This window comes from Rattus norvegicus, chromosome 2, assembly GCF_036323735.1.
Source record: "Rattus norvegicus strain BN/NHsdMcwi chromosome 2, GRCr8, whole genome shotgun sequence".
In the NCBI taxonomy this organism is placed as follows: Eukaryota; Metazoa; Chordata; class Mammalia; order Rodentia; family Muridae; genus Rattus; species Rattus norvegicus.
The window spans coordinates 1,355,250-1,365,443 of record NC_086020.1 but is presented as its reverse complement, the minus strand read 5'-3'; the positions used below and the strand labels follow the sequence as shown (position 1 = coordinate 1,365,443).

At 41.2% G+C, this 10,194-nt stretch overlaps 1 pseudogene; it reads left to right on the top strand.

The window, feature by feature from the left end:
• The first annotated feature begins 507 nt into the window (after positions 1-507).
• LOC134485699 (ubiquitin-ribosomal protein eL40 fusion protein-like) lies at positions 508-1,896 on the top strand (annotated as a pseudogene).
• Positions 1,897-10,194: the final 8,298 nt, after the last annotated feature.

Below are 10,194 nucleotides of genomic sequence, written 5' to 3'. Positions count from 1 at the left end.
AAGAAGAGAAAAGAATGAAGAGAAGAGAGAGCATGAGGGCAGAAGAAGTCTGCCTTTCATTTGGAATATGACATAACTACTCCCACATGGAGTTGGGATTTGGACCAAAGGAATACTGGGAAAGTAGGGCTGTTGCCATGTCAACAGTTACCAAATGGTGTTGCTGCTCAAGGCAATTCCTGATACCAACAATACTGCTGTTATAATTCGACATATTTCAAAAAGAAGTTTACAAAAAAACAGTCTATATACACATTATTAGCTCTTATTTCATTATTAGCTCTTAATAGTTCTGCCGCATTACTATTATATTTATGGAGATGAAAGCAAATATTTTCTCATAAGGAAAATTACTGACTTAGAATAACCAGAGATTGTTAATAAGGATTATTATAACCCAACTATTAGGATAACACTACATTATAATAATAGTACTTCTAATAATCCCCCTGGTGTTCCAAAATATGATAGTACAGGTCCTAAAACTGCCACCCATTTCTACCTATCTCAAGCTGTGGCCGAATCTTTCCTGCATTGTGTCAGCCAATTCTGTGAAAAACTGACTCATAAAAGGCCAGTGAAAGAAGAACACAGACTGGAAACAATTAAAAAAAAGTCTATTCAGTCCCAAATCAAAGTACACCTGCCTGTTTAACATAAAGGACAGAGCAAGCACTGAAGATCCAGGTAAATATATTTAAAATGCAAATTATAGCAGCCCTCAACAAACACCGAGAAGTGAACAAAATGATCTAAGTATTAAAAGAAAAAACAAAACAAACAAACAAAAAAACCCAAAAACCCCAAACCACTCTTTCTCTTCAACAAGGTGGCCAAGTAGCAGATGCCAACGTGGAGATCTTCATGAAGACCCTAATGGGCAAGACCATTACTCTTGAGATTGAGCCCTGTGACACCATCAATAATGATCCAAGACAAGTAAGGCATCCCACCGACCAGCAGAGCTGATATTCGCTGGCAAACAGTTGGAGGATGGCCACACCCTGTCCAACTACAACATCCAGAAAGAGTCAACCTTGCACCTGGTGCTGCATCTGCACAGTGGCATCATCGAGTCATCCCTTTATCACCTCGTCCAGAATTACAATTGTGACAAGATGATCTGCCACAAGTGCTACTCATGTCTGCACACAGCGTAGTCAACTGCTACAAGAAGTTCAGCCACTCCAACAACCTGCGCCCCAAAGAAGAAGGTCAAATAAGGCTGGAGCCATACCTGGCCTGTGACCCTGTGACCAAATAAAATCCATTGACTGGGGCAAAAAAAAAAAGAGAGAGAGAGAGAGAGAGAGAGAGAGAGAGAGAGAGAGAGAGAGGGGGAGAGAGAGAATGACAAAGAAAAATATCAAGCTGGGCACAGGACTTAAACCCTAGCATTCAGAGACAGAGGGTAGGCACATCTGTGTAAGTCTGAAGGCAGCCTGGTCTACAAAGTGAGTTCCAGGACAGCCAGGGCTATACAGAAAACCCTGACTCAAAAACAAAACAAAATTCTGACAATTAGCTTTCCTGTGTAAAACCATTATGACCCTTTAGCATATCCAACAAAGATTCATGTATTGGTGGCAAGAAAATACACTGTTAACTATGAATACTCTATGCTGGTACAGAACACCAGACAAACCCACATTTGGAAAACAGCTGTGTAAGAAGTATAGTAAGATACACATTTAAAAAACTAACATAATAATCCAATAGGATTTTGTACTAAAAACTGAGATCTTACGAGTAAACTGTAGTGGCTTGGCTTGATGCTGCTTGTATATTATTGTTCATATTGGTTCCTCAAGAGGGGTTGCCCCCACCCCACAAGCAGAGCATCATGTACTTAGGTGATGCTATGTGAACCTTCTCTCCACTTTAATAGGTCAATAAAAGGTTAGAGTCTATGATTGGGTACTGGATAGGAAAGGTGGGACTTGAGGCTCAGGAGGGGGTGGCAGGTAGAAGGAGAAAAAGAATGAAGGAGGAGGAGAGAAGGAAGCCACTATGCACCAGAATCATGTGGCTGGGAGAAACCAGAAGTAATAAGGAGTCTTAGAATTGGGAAATAAGCTAGTATTGTATTAGATATGCCCAATCTAGGCATATAACTTATAATTAAAATATTTGGATTGTGTGTCTTTTACATGGGCTGTTAGTGTTGGAAATTTTAGTAACAAATTGACAAACCCATGTCTGGCTTAGAACCAAAGTAGCCCGATACAGAAATCCACACCCCTCCACTGAATATTAACAACTAGGGCTTCACTCTAAAGCTGCTTCAGGGTGTTAATTAAGCATGAGTCTAAAGGGTGTACTGAGAGGCTCCCTGCCCAAGCCCCAAGCAAACCTAGGCAACCAGAGGTACCACACCAGCCCTGATCTAGGACACAAGGTGGTGCCAATGCCACAACACAGTTGTGGTTCCCTGAGTGTGAGAAAAAAAAAGGACAGGAAGTCAAGGTTGCCTGAGATGAGGCCTTCACAACTGAAAATTTGCAACTGAAAACACAGCAGGTATCTTTCCAAAGCTTTCTCCCAGAAAACAATGGGCTGGTCTAGGCATCTCTCTCCCAAGTCAACCTTCCCATGCACACTTTGATTTCCAACATCCCTCCACTTCTAAACAGGGCACAGGACACAGGCAGCAAGACCAGCTCTCTCAACTGCTTACACTGCAGGCTGTATAAGATCAATACACAGGCTGAAGGCTATACAGGACAGTCAAAAGACCTAAAGGGCTCAAAACACAAAAGCCAAGGGTCTTTGTACAGTCAGCCCCTCCCTACTAGTGAAAGAATCCGAAAGGACCTTAATGTCCTAAAACAAACACCAGAAGGAAACAAAGATAAAAGAAACTTCAGACCAAATATAAGAATTAAAATAGTACCACTGCACTCTTTTCCTCCTTCGCTTTTCCCCACATAAGGTGATATAGAAAATTGAAGAGTTTCTTAAGTAGTGAATATAAAAAGCAGTGATTTTGTTTTTAACATTCTTAGCTTCTCAGAGTATATATGACCAAAGTCTAAGAAATTAAATTTGCCAAGGTATGTTGAAGAAAATTTTTGCATTTTCTATAGGCTAACTCTAAAAGCTGTACCAGGATCCACTCTGGAGTAACACTTTACCAGCAAAACTCGTAATTATAAACAGTATGATCTGCTCTCGTTAATCAAATATCTTGATTGATTAGTACTTAACTTTAACTCAATGAATAAATAAAATAGATTCAGTCATCACAGAGACAACAACAGTACAATTAATACAGTAATGAAAATGTAGCTTTACCTTGTGTCTATATAACAAGGAACTATAGTAAGGACTAAAGAGGGCTAATATTGCACATACCTTAAGAGGCATGGACCTGGGCAGGAGAGATAGCTCAGTGGGTAAGAGGTCCTGAGTTCAATTCCCAAAAACCACATGGTGACTCACAACCATCTGTAATGGGATCTGATGCCCTACCCTGATGTGTCTGAAGACCGCTACAGTGTACTCATGTTAATTGATTAGTTAATTAATTAATTGATTAGCCATGGACCCAGAGAAACAAGGTGAATTCATCTAAACCAGTATGAAGACAACCAGGCAATCAAGCACAGTGATATATGAAGAGATCTCAAATGACAAATATGAATCAGTCAACTGCATGGGTTAAAAAAAATGACACTGACATACATATTGATAGCAATTTGCTGTCATTTGGGGGCACACGTACACAACTATGACCATCAAGAAGACTCAAAATTAAGAAAAATTTGGGTAGTAATACTCAATAAAGAAAGACAAGTGCTAAAATGATCAGAAAGGAATAAATCTAGATTGGGTAAATGAAAACTCAGAAAGAAATTATTTGGTATAAAAAAAAGAAAATAAAATTAATTAAATAAATAAATAATTGGGGGCCAGAAACAGATGGAACAATCTCACTGGGCAAAAAAAAAGTAGGTGAATAGGTGTCTTACAGTTTTATTGCTGTGAAGAGACACTGTTACTTAGTCAACTTTGATAAGGAAAACTGACATTGGGCTGGCTTACACTCTCAGAAATTTCGTCTGTTATGGCCATGGTGGGAAGCACAGCAGCATTCAGGGAGGCATCGTGCTGGATAAGGAGCTGAGAGTTCTACATCTTCATCTGAAGGCAGGAGCAGGAGACTGTGTCGACACTGGTCATAGCTTGAATATAAAGACCTCACAGCCCACTTTCCCAGTGACCCACTTCCTCCAACATGGCCACACATACTCCAACAAGGCCCCACCTCCTAATAGTGCCACTCCTTATAGGACAAGGATTCAAGCATATGAGTCTATGGTGGTCATTCCTATTCAAATCACCACAGCAGATGAGTCTTCAGACAGGGAGTTCATAGCTAAAACTATATAAAAATTAAAATTTCCAGATATCTTCACCAACCCTCAAGACAAACTACTCATTCATTCCAGAGACTAGACCCAGCAAGAGTAGGTGGAGCTGGTAGAAGAGGCAACCAACACAAAGGGGTAACTCGGTGATAGCCTTTCTAGACTGACAATTATGGCCCTTTCCTGACCTTCTTTGTCAAATCTAAAAATGTTCTCTGCTATGTATGTACCCTTTCTCAAGCAAAAAAAAACAGATCTTTCTCTAGGAAAACACAAGCATGCACCCCAAAGGACCTCAGGGCCAACCCTAATCCTGAATTCCTGCATGAAGACCCTGAGAGATGAAGTGAAGCCTGGGATACTTCTTCAGACTCCAACATGTTGGAAGCGCCAAAGCTGTGATTTCTGCCAGGGAGAGTTGCTTACATGGGATAGAACCAGTCTGGAAGAGATATATTTTACAGGCAGAAAGATGGAGGGATGGTGCCATCTAAGCCTCTGATATCAGATATTAAGCTAGAGCCCTGGTTCTCAACCTTCCTATAGCTGTGAGCCTTTAATGCTATTCCTTGTGTTGTGGTGAACCCCAACCATAAAATTATCTTTGTTGCTACTTCACAACTGTAATTTTGCAAATTTTGTAAATATATGTTTACAGATGGACTTAGGGAGCCCCTGTAAATGGGCCATGACCCACAGGTGGGAAGTCTGACCTAGGGGACTTGATGTTTACAATCTGCCTTATCAGTCTTGCTTGGTCCAGTGTTTTCTGAATATGCCCACATTCCTCCTTTTAGGAAATAGTAATATATATGTTTTCCATTGTATGTTGAAATTAATTCACTTTTCAAATACACAGGATTTTATCGAGACTGTGGGAGACCATGGGGACTTCTGAAGTAGGATTAAATATACTTCATAGTATAACAATGGCCTTTGGAGCCTGGGAGGGAAATGTGGTTTGAATGAGTATATCTCCCATAGGCTCAAATGTCTGAAACCTGGTGGTGACTTTACAGGCTATACCTTGCTAGGGGCTAGCTCTGAGGCTAGTATATATTGACTAGCCCCAATTCCTGTTCACTCTCTCTGCTTCATATTTGGGGTTTAACATGTGCTCTCTCAGCGCCCTGCCATGATGGTCTCATGGAAGCCCAACCAAAATAAACTCTTCCATAAACTGACTTGGTCATGGTATTTCATTATAGCCACAGAAAAGCAAATAAGTCAGACTATAAGTAATAGAAGATTAAAACAAAATTTTCTTAATCTTAAAAAGTTCATGATAAAATTGGGCACAAAACCAGTAAAAAGCACTCAACATCTCTAACCGTTAATATAGTAGCAATTCCTCTAAATATTGCAGTGTCCCATACTCCTGCTTAACAGAACAAACAGATTCCTCCAGCTTCTGGAACAAGGCAGCCAGGTGCTCATCCTACAACCAAGAAAAGACATTCCAATAAACAGTAGGTACAACTCCCTGCCACAAAATAACTTCAAAGTCCCAGCACACTTACGAATAAAATTTCATGTTTTTTTACACTATTTTGATTAGTTTGCTTTTTTTTCTCCATCTTTATTAACTTGGGTATTTCTTATTTACATTTCAATTGTTATTCCCTTTCCTGGTTTCCAGGCCAACATCCCCCTAACACCTCCCCCTCACCTTTTATATGGGTGTTCCCCTCCCCATCCTCCCCCCATTACGACCCTCCCCCCAACAATCACATTCACTGGGGATTCAGCCTTGGCAGGACCAAGGGCTTCCCCTTTCACTGGTGCTCTTACTCGACTATTCATTGCTACCTATGCAGTTGGAGCACAGGGTCAGTCCATGTATACTCTTTGGCTACTGGCTTAGTCCCTGGAAGCTCTGGTTGGTTGGCACTGTTGTTCGTATGGGATCTCAAGCCCCTTCAAGCTTTTTAAGTTCTGTCTAAGATTTCTTCAATGGGGTTCCCATTCTCAGTTCAGTGATTTGCTGCTGGCATTCGCCTATGTATTTGCTGTATTCTGGGTGTGTCTCTCAGGAGAGATCTACATCCAGTTCCTGTCGGCCTGCACTTCTTTGCTTCATCCATCTTATCTCGTTTGGTGGCTGTATATGTATGGGCCACATGTGGGGCAGGCTCTGAATGGGTATTTCTTCAGTTTCTATTCTCAACTTTGCCTCCCTATTCCCTCCCAAGAGTTATCTTGTGCCCTTTTAAGAAGGAGTGAAGCATTCGTATTTTGTTCATCCTTCTTGGGTTTCATGTGTTCTGTGCATCTAGGGTAATTCAAACATTTGGGTTAATATCCACTTATCAATGAGTACATACCATGTGTGTTTTTCTGTGATTGGCTTACCTCACTCAGGATGATATTTTCGAGTTCTATCCAGTTGGCTATAAATTTCATAAAGTCATTGTTTTTGATAGCTGAGTAGTATTCCATTGTGTAGATGTACCACATTTTTTTGTATCCATTCCTCTGTTGAAGGGCATCTGGGTTCTTTCCAGCTTCTGGCTATTATAAATGAGGCTGCTTTAAACAGAGTGGAGCAAGTATCTTTGTTATGTGTTAGCGTCTCTTTTGGGTATCTGCCCAAGAGAGGTATAGCTGGGTCCTAAGGTAGTTCAATGTCCAATTTTCTGAGGAACCTCCAGACTGATTTCCAGAATTGTTGTACCAGTCTGTAATCCCACCAACAATGGAGGAGTGTTCCTCTTTCTGCACATCCTCACCAGCTTCTGCTGTCACCTGAGTTTTTGATCTTAGCCAGTCACTGGTGTGAGGTGGAATCTCAGGGTTGTTTTGATTTGCATTTCCCTTATGACTAAAGATGTTGAACATTTCTTTAGGTGTGTCTCAGTCATTCAGCATTCCTCAGCTATGAATTCTTTGTTTAGCTCTGAGCCCTATTTTTTAATACGGTTATTTGTCTCCCTGCAGTCTAATTTCATCAGTTATTTGTATATTTTGGATATAAGCCCTCTATTGGTCTTAGAATTAGTAAAGATCTTTTCCCAATCTGTTGGTTGCCATTTTGTCCTTACAACTGTGTCCTTTGGCTTACAGAAGATTTGCAGATTTATGAGATCCCATTTGTCGATTCTTGATCTTAGAGCATAAGCTATTGGTGTTCTGTTCAGGAAATTTTCTCCAGTGCCCATATGTTCGAGGTTTTTCCCCACTTCTTCTTCTGTAAGTTTGAGTGTATCTGGTTTGATCTACTTGTACTTAAACTTTGTACAGGGTGATAAGAATGGATAGATGTGAGAGAGACCTCACCGCCTGATCAGGTGGGCACTCCTGAGGCTGCAGAGCGGAGTAGACCACCAACACTGCCCACCCCTGCCCACATCCCTGGCCCAAGAGGCAACTGTATAAGGCCTCTGGGTTCCCGTAGGGGAGGGCCCGGGAGCGGCAGGACCCCTGCGCCTGAGACACTGCCGGAACCTGAAGGAAACAGACCAGATAAACAGTTCTCTGCACCCAAATCCCGTGGGAGGGAGAGCTGAACCTTCAGAGAGGCGGACACGCCTGGGAAACCAGAAGAGACTGCACTCTGTGCACATCCAGGCGCCAGAGGAAAACACCAAACGTCATCTGAAACCCTGGTGCACGGAGGCTCCTGGAAGGAGCGGCACAGATTTTCCCGGTTGCTGCCACAGCGGAGAGGACTTAGGCCGTACCCCACGAGCAAACTTGAGCCTTGGAACCACAGGTAGGACCAATTTTTCCCCTGCAAGAAACCTGCCTGGTGAACTCAAGACACAGGCCCACAGGAACAGCTGAAGACCTGTAGAGAGGAAAAACTACACGCCCGAAAGCAGAACACTCTGTCCCCATAACTGGCTGAAAGAAAACAGGAAAACAGGTCTACAGCACTCCTGACACACAGGTTATAGGACAGTCTAGCCACTGTCAGAAATAGCAGAACAAAGTAACACTAGAGATAATCTGATGGCGAGAGGCAAGCACAGGAACCCAAGCAACAGAAACCAAGACTACATGGCATCATCGGAGCCCAATTCTCCCACCAAAGCAAACACGGAATATCCAAACACACCAGAAAAGCAAGACCTAGTTTCAAAATCATATTTGATCATGATGCTGGAGGACTTCAAGAAAGACATAAAGAACTCCCTTAGAGAACAAGTAGAAGCCTACAGAGAGGAATAGCAAAAATCCCTGAAAGAATTCCAGGAAAACACAATCAAACAGTTGAAGGAATTAAAAATGGAAATAGAAGCAATCAAGAAAGAACACATGGAAACAACCCTGGACATAGAAAATCAAAAGAAAAGACAAGGAGCTGTAGATACAAGCTTCACCAACAGAATTGAAGAGATGGAAGAGAGAATCTCGGGAGCAGAAGATTCCATAGAAATCATTGACTCAACTGTCAAAGATAATGTAAAGCAGAAAAAGCTACTGGTCCAAAACATACAGGAAATCCAGGACTCAATGAGAAGATCAAACCTAAGGATAATAGGTATAGAAGAGAGTGAAGACTCCCAGCTCAAAGGACCAGTAAATATCTTCAACAAAATCATAGAAGAAAACTTCCCTAACCTAAAAAAAGAGATACCCATAGGCATACAAGAAGCCTACAGAACTCCAAATAGATTGGACCAAAAAAGAAATACCTCCCGTCACATAATTGTCAAAACACCAAACGCACAAAATAAAGAAAGAATATTAAAAGCAGTAAGGGAAAAAGGTCAAGTAACATATAAAGGCAGACCTATCAGAATCACACCAGACTTTTCGCCAGAAACTATGAAGGCCAGAAGATCCTGGACAGATGTCATACAGACCCTAAGAGAACACAAATGCCAGCCCAGGTTACTGTATCCTGCAAAACTCTCAATTAACATAGATGGAGAAACCAAGATATTCCATGACAAAACCAAATTTATACAATATCTTTCTACAAGTCCAGCACTACAAAGGATAATAAAGGGTAAAGCCCAACATAAGGAGGCAAGCTATACCCTAGAAGCAAGAAACTAATCGTCTTGGCAACAAAACAAAGAGAATGAAAGCACACAAACATAACCTCACTTCCAAATATGAATATAACGGGAAGCAATAATCACTATTCCTTAATATCTCTCAATATCAATGGCCTCAACTCCCCAATAAAAAGACATAGATTAACAAACTGGATACGCAACGAGGACCCTGCATTCTGCTGCCTACAGGAAACACACCTCAGAGACAAAGACAGACATTACCTCAGAGTGAAAGGCTGGAAAACAATTTTCCAAGCAAATGGTCAGAAGAAGCAAGCTGGAGTAGCAATTCTAATATCAAATAAAATCAATTTTCAACTAAAAGTCATCAAAAAAGATAAGGAAGGACACTTCATATTCATCAAAGGAAAAATCCACCAAGATGAACTCTCAATCCTAAATATCTATGCCCCAAATACAAGGGCACCTACATATGTAAAAGAAACCTTACTAAAGCTCAAAACACACATTGCACCTCACACAATAATAGTGGGAGATTTCAACACCCCACTCTCATCAATGGACAGATCATGGAAACAGAAATTAAACAGAGATGTAGACAGACTAAGAGAAGTCATGAGCCAAATGGACTTAACGGATATTTATAGAACATTCTATCCTAAAGCAAAAGGATATACCTTCTTCTCAGCTCCTCATGGTACTTTCTCCAAAATTGACCATATAATTGGTCAAAAAACGGGCCTCAATAGGTACAGAAAGATAGAAATAATCCCATGCGTGCTATCGGATCACCACGGCCTAAACTGGTCTTCAATAACAATAAGGGAAGAATGCCCACATATACGTGGAAATTGAAC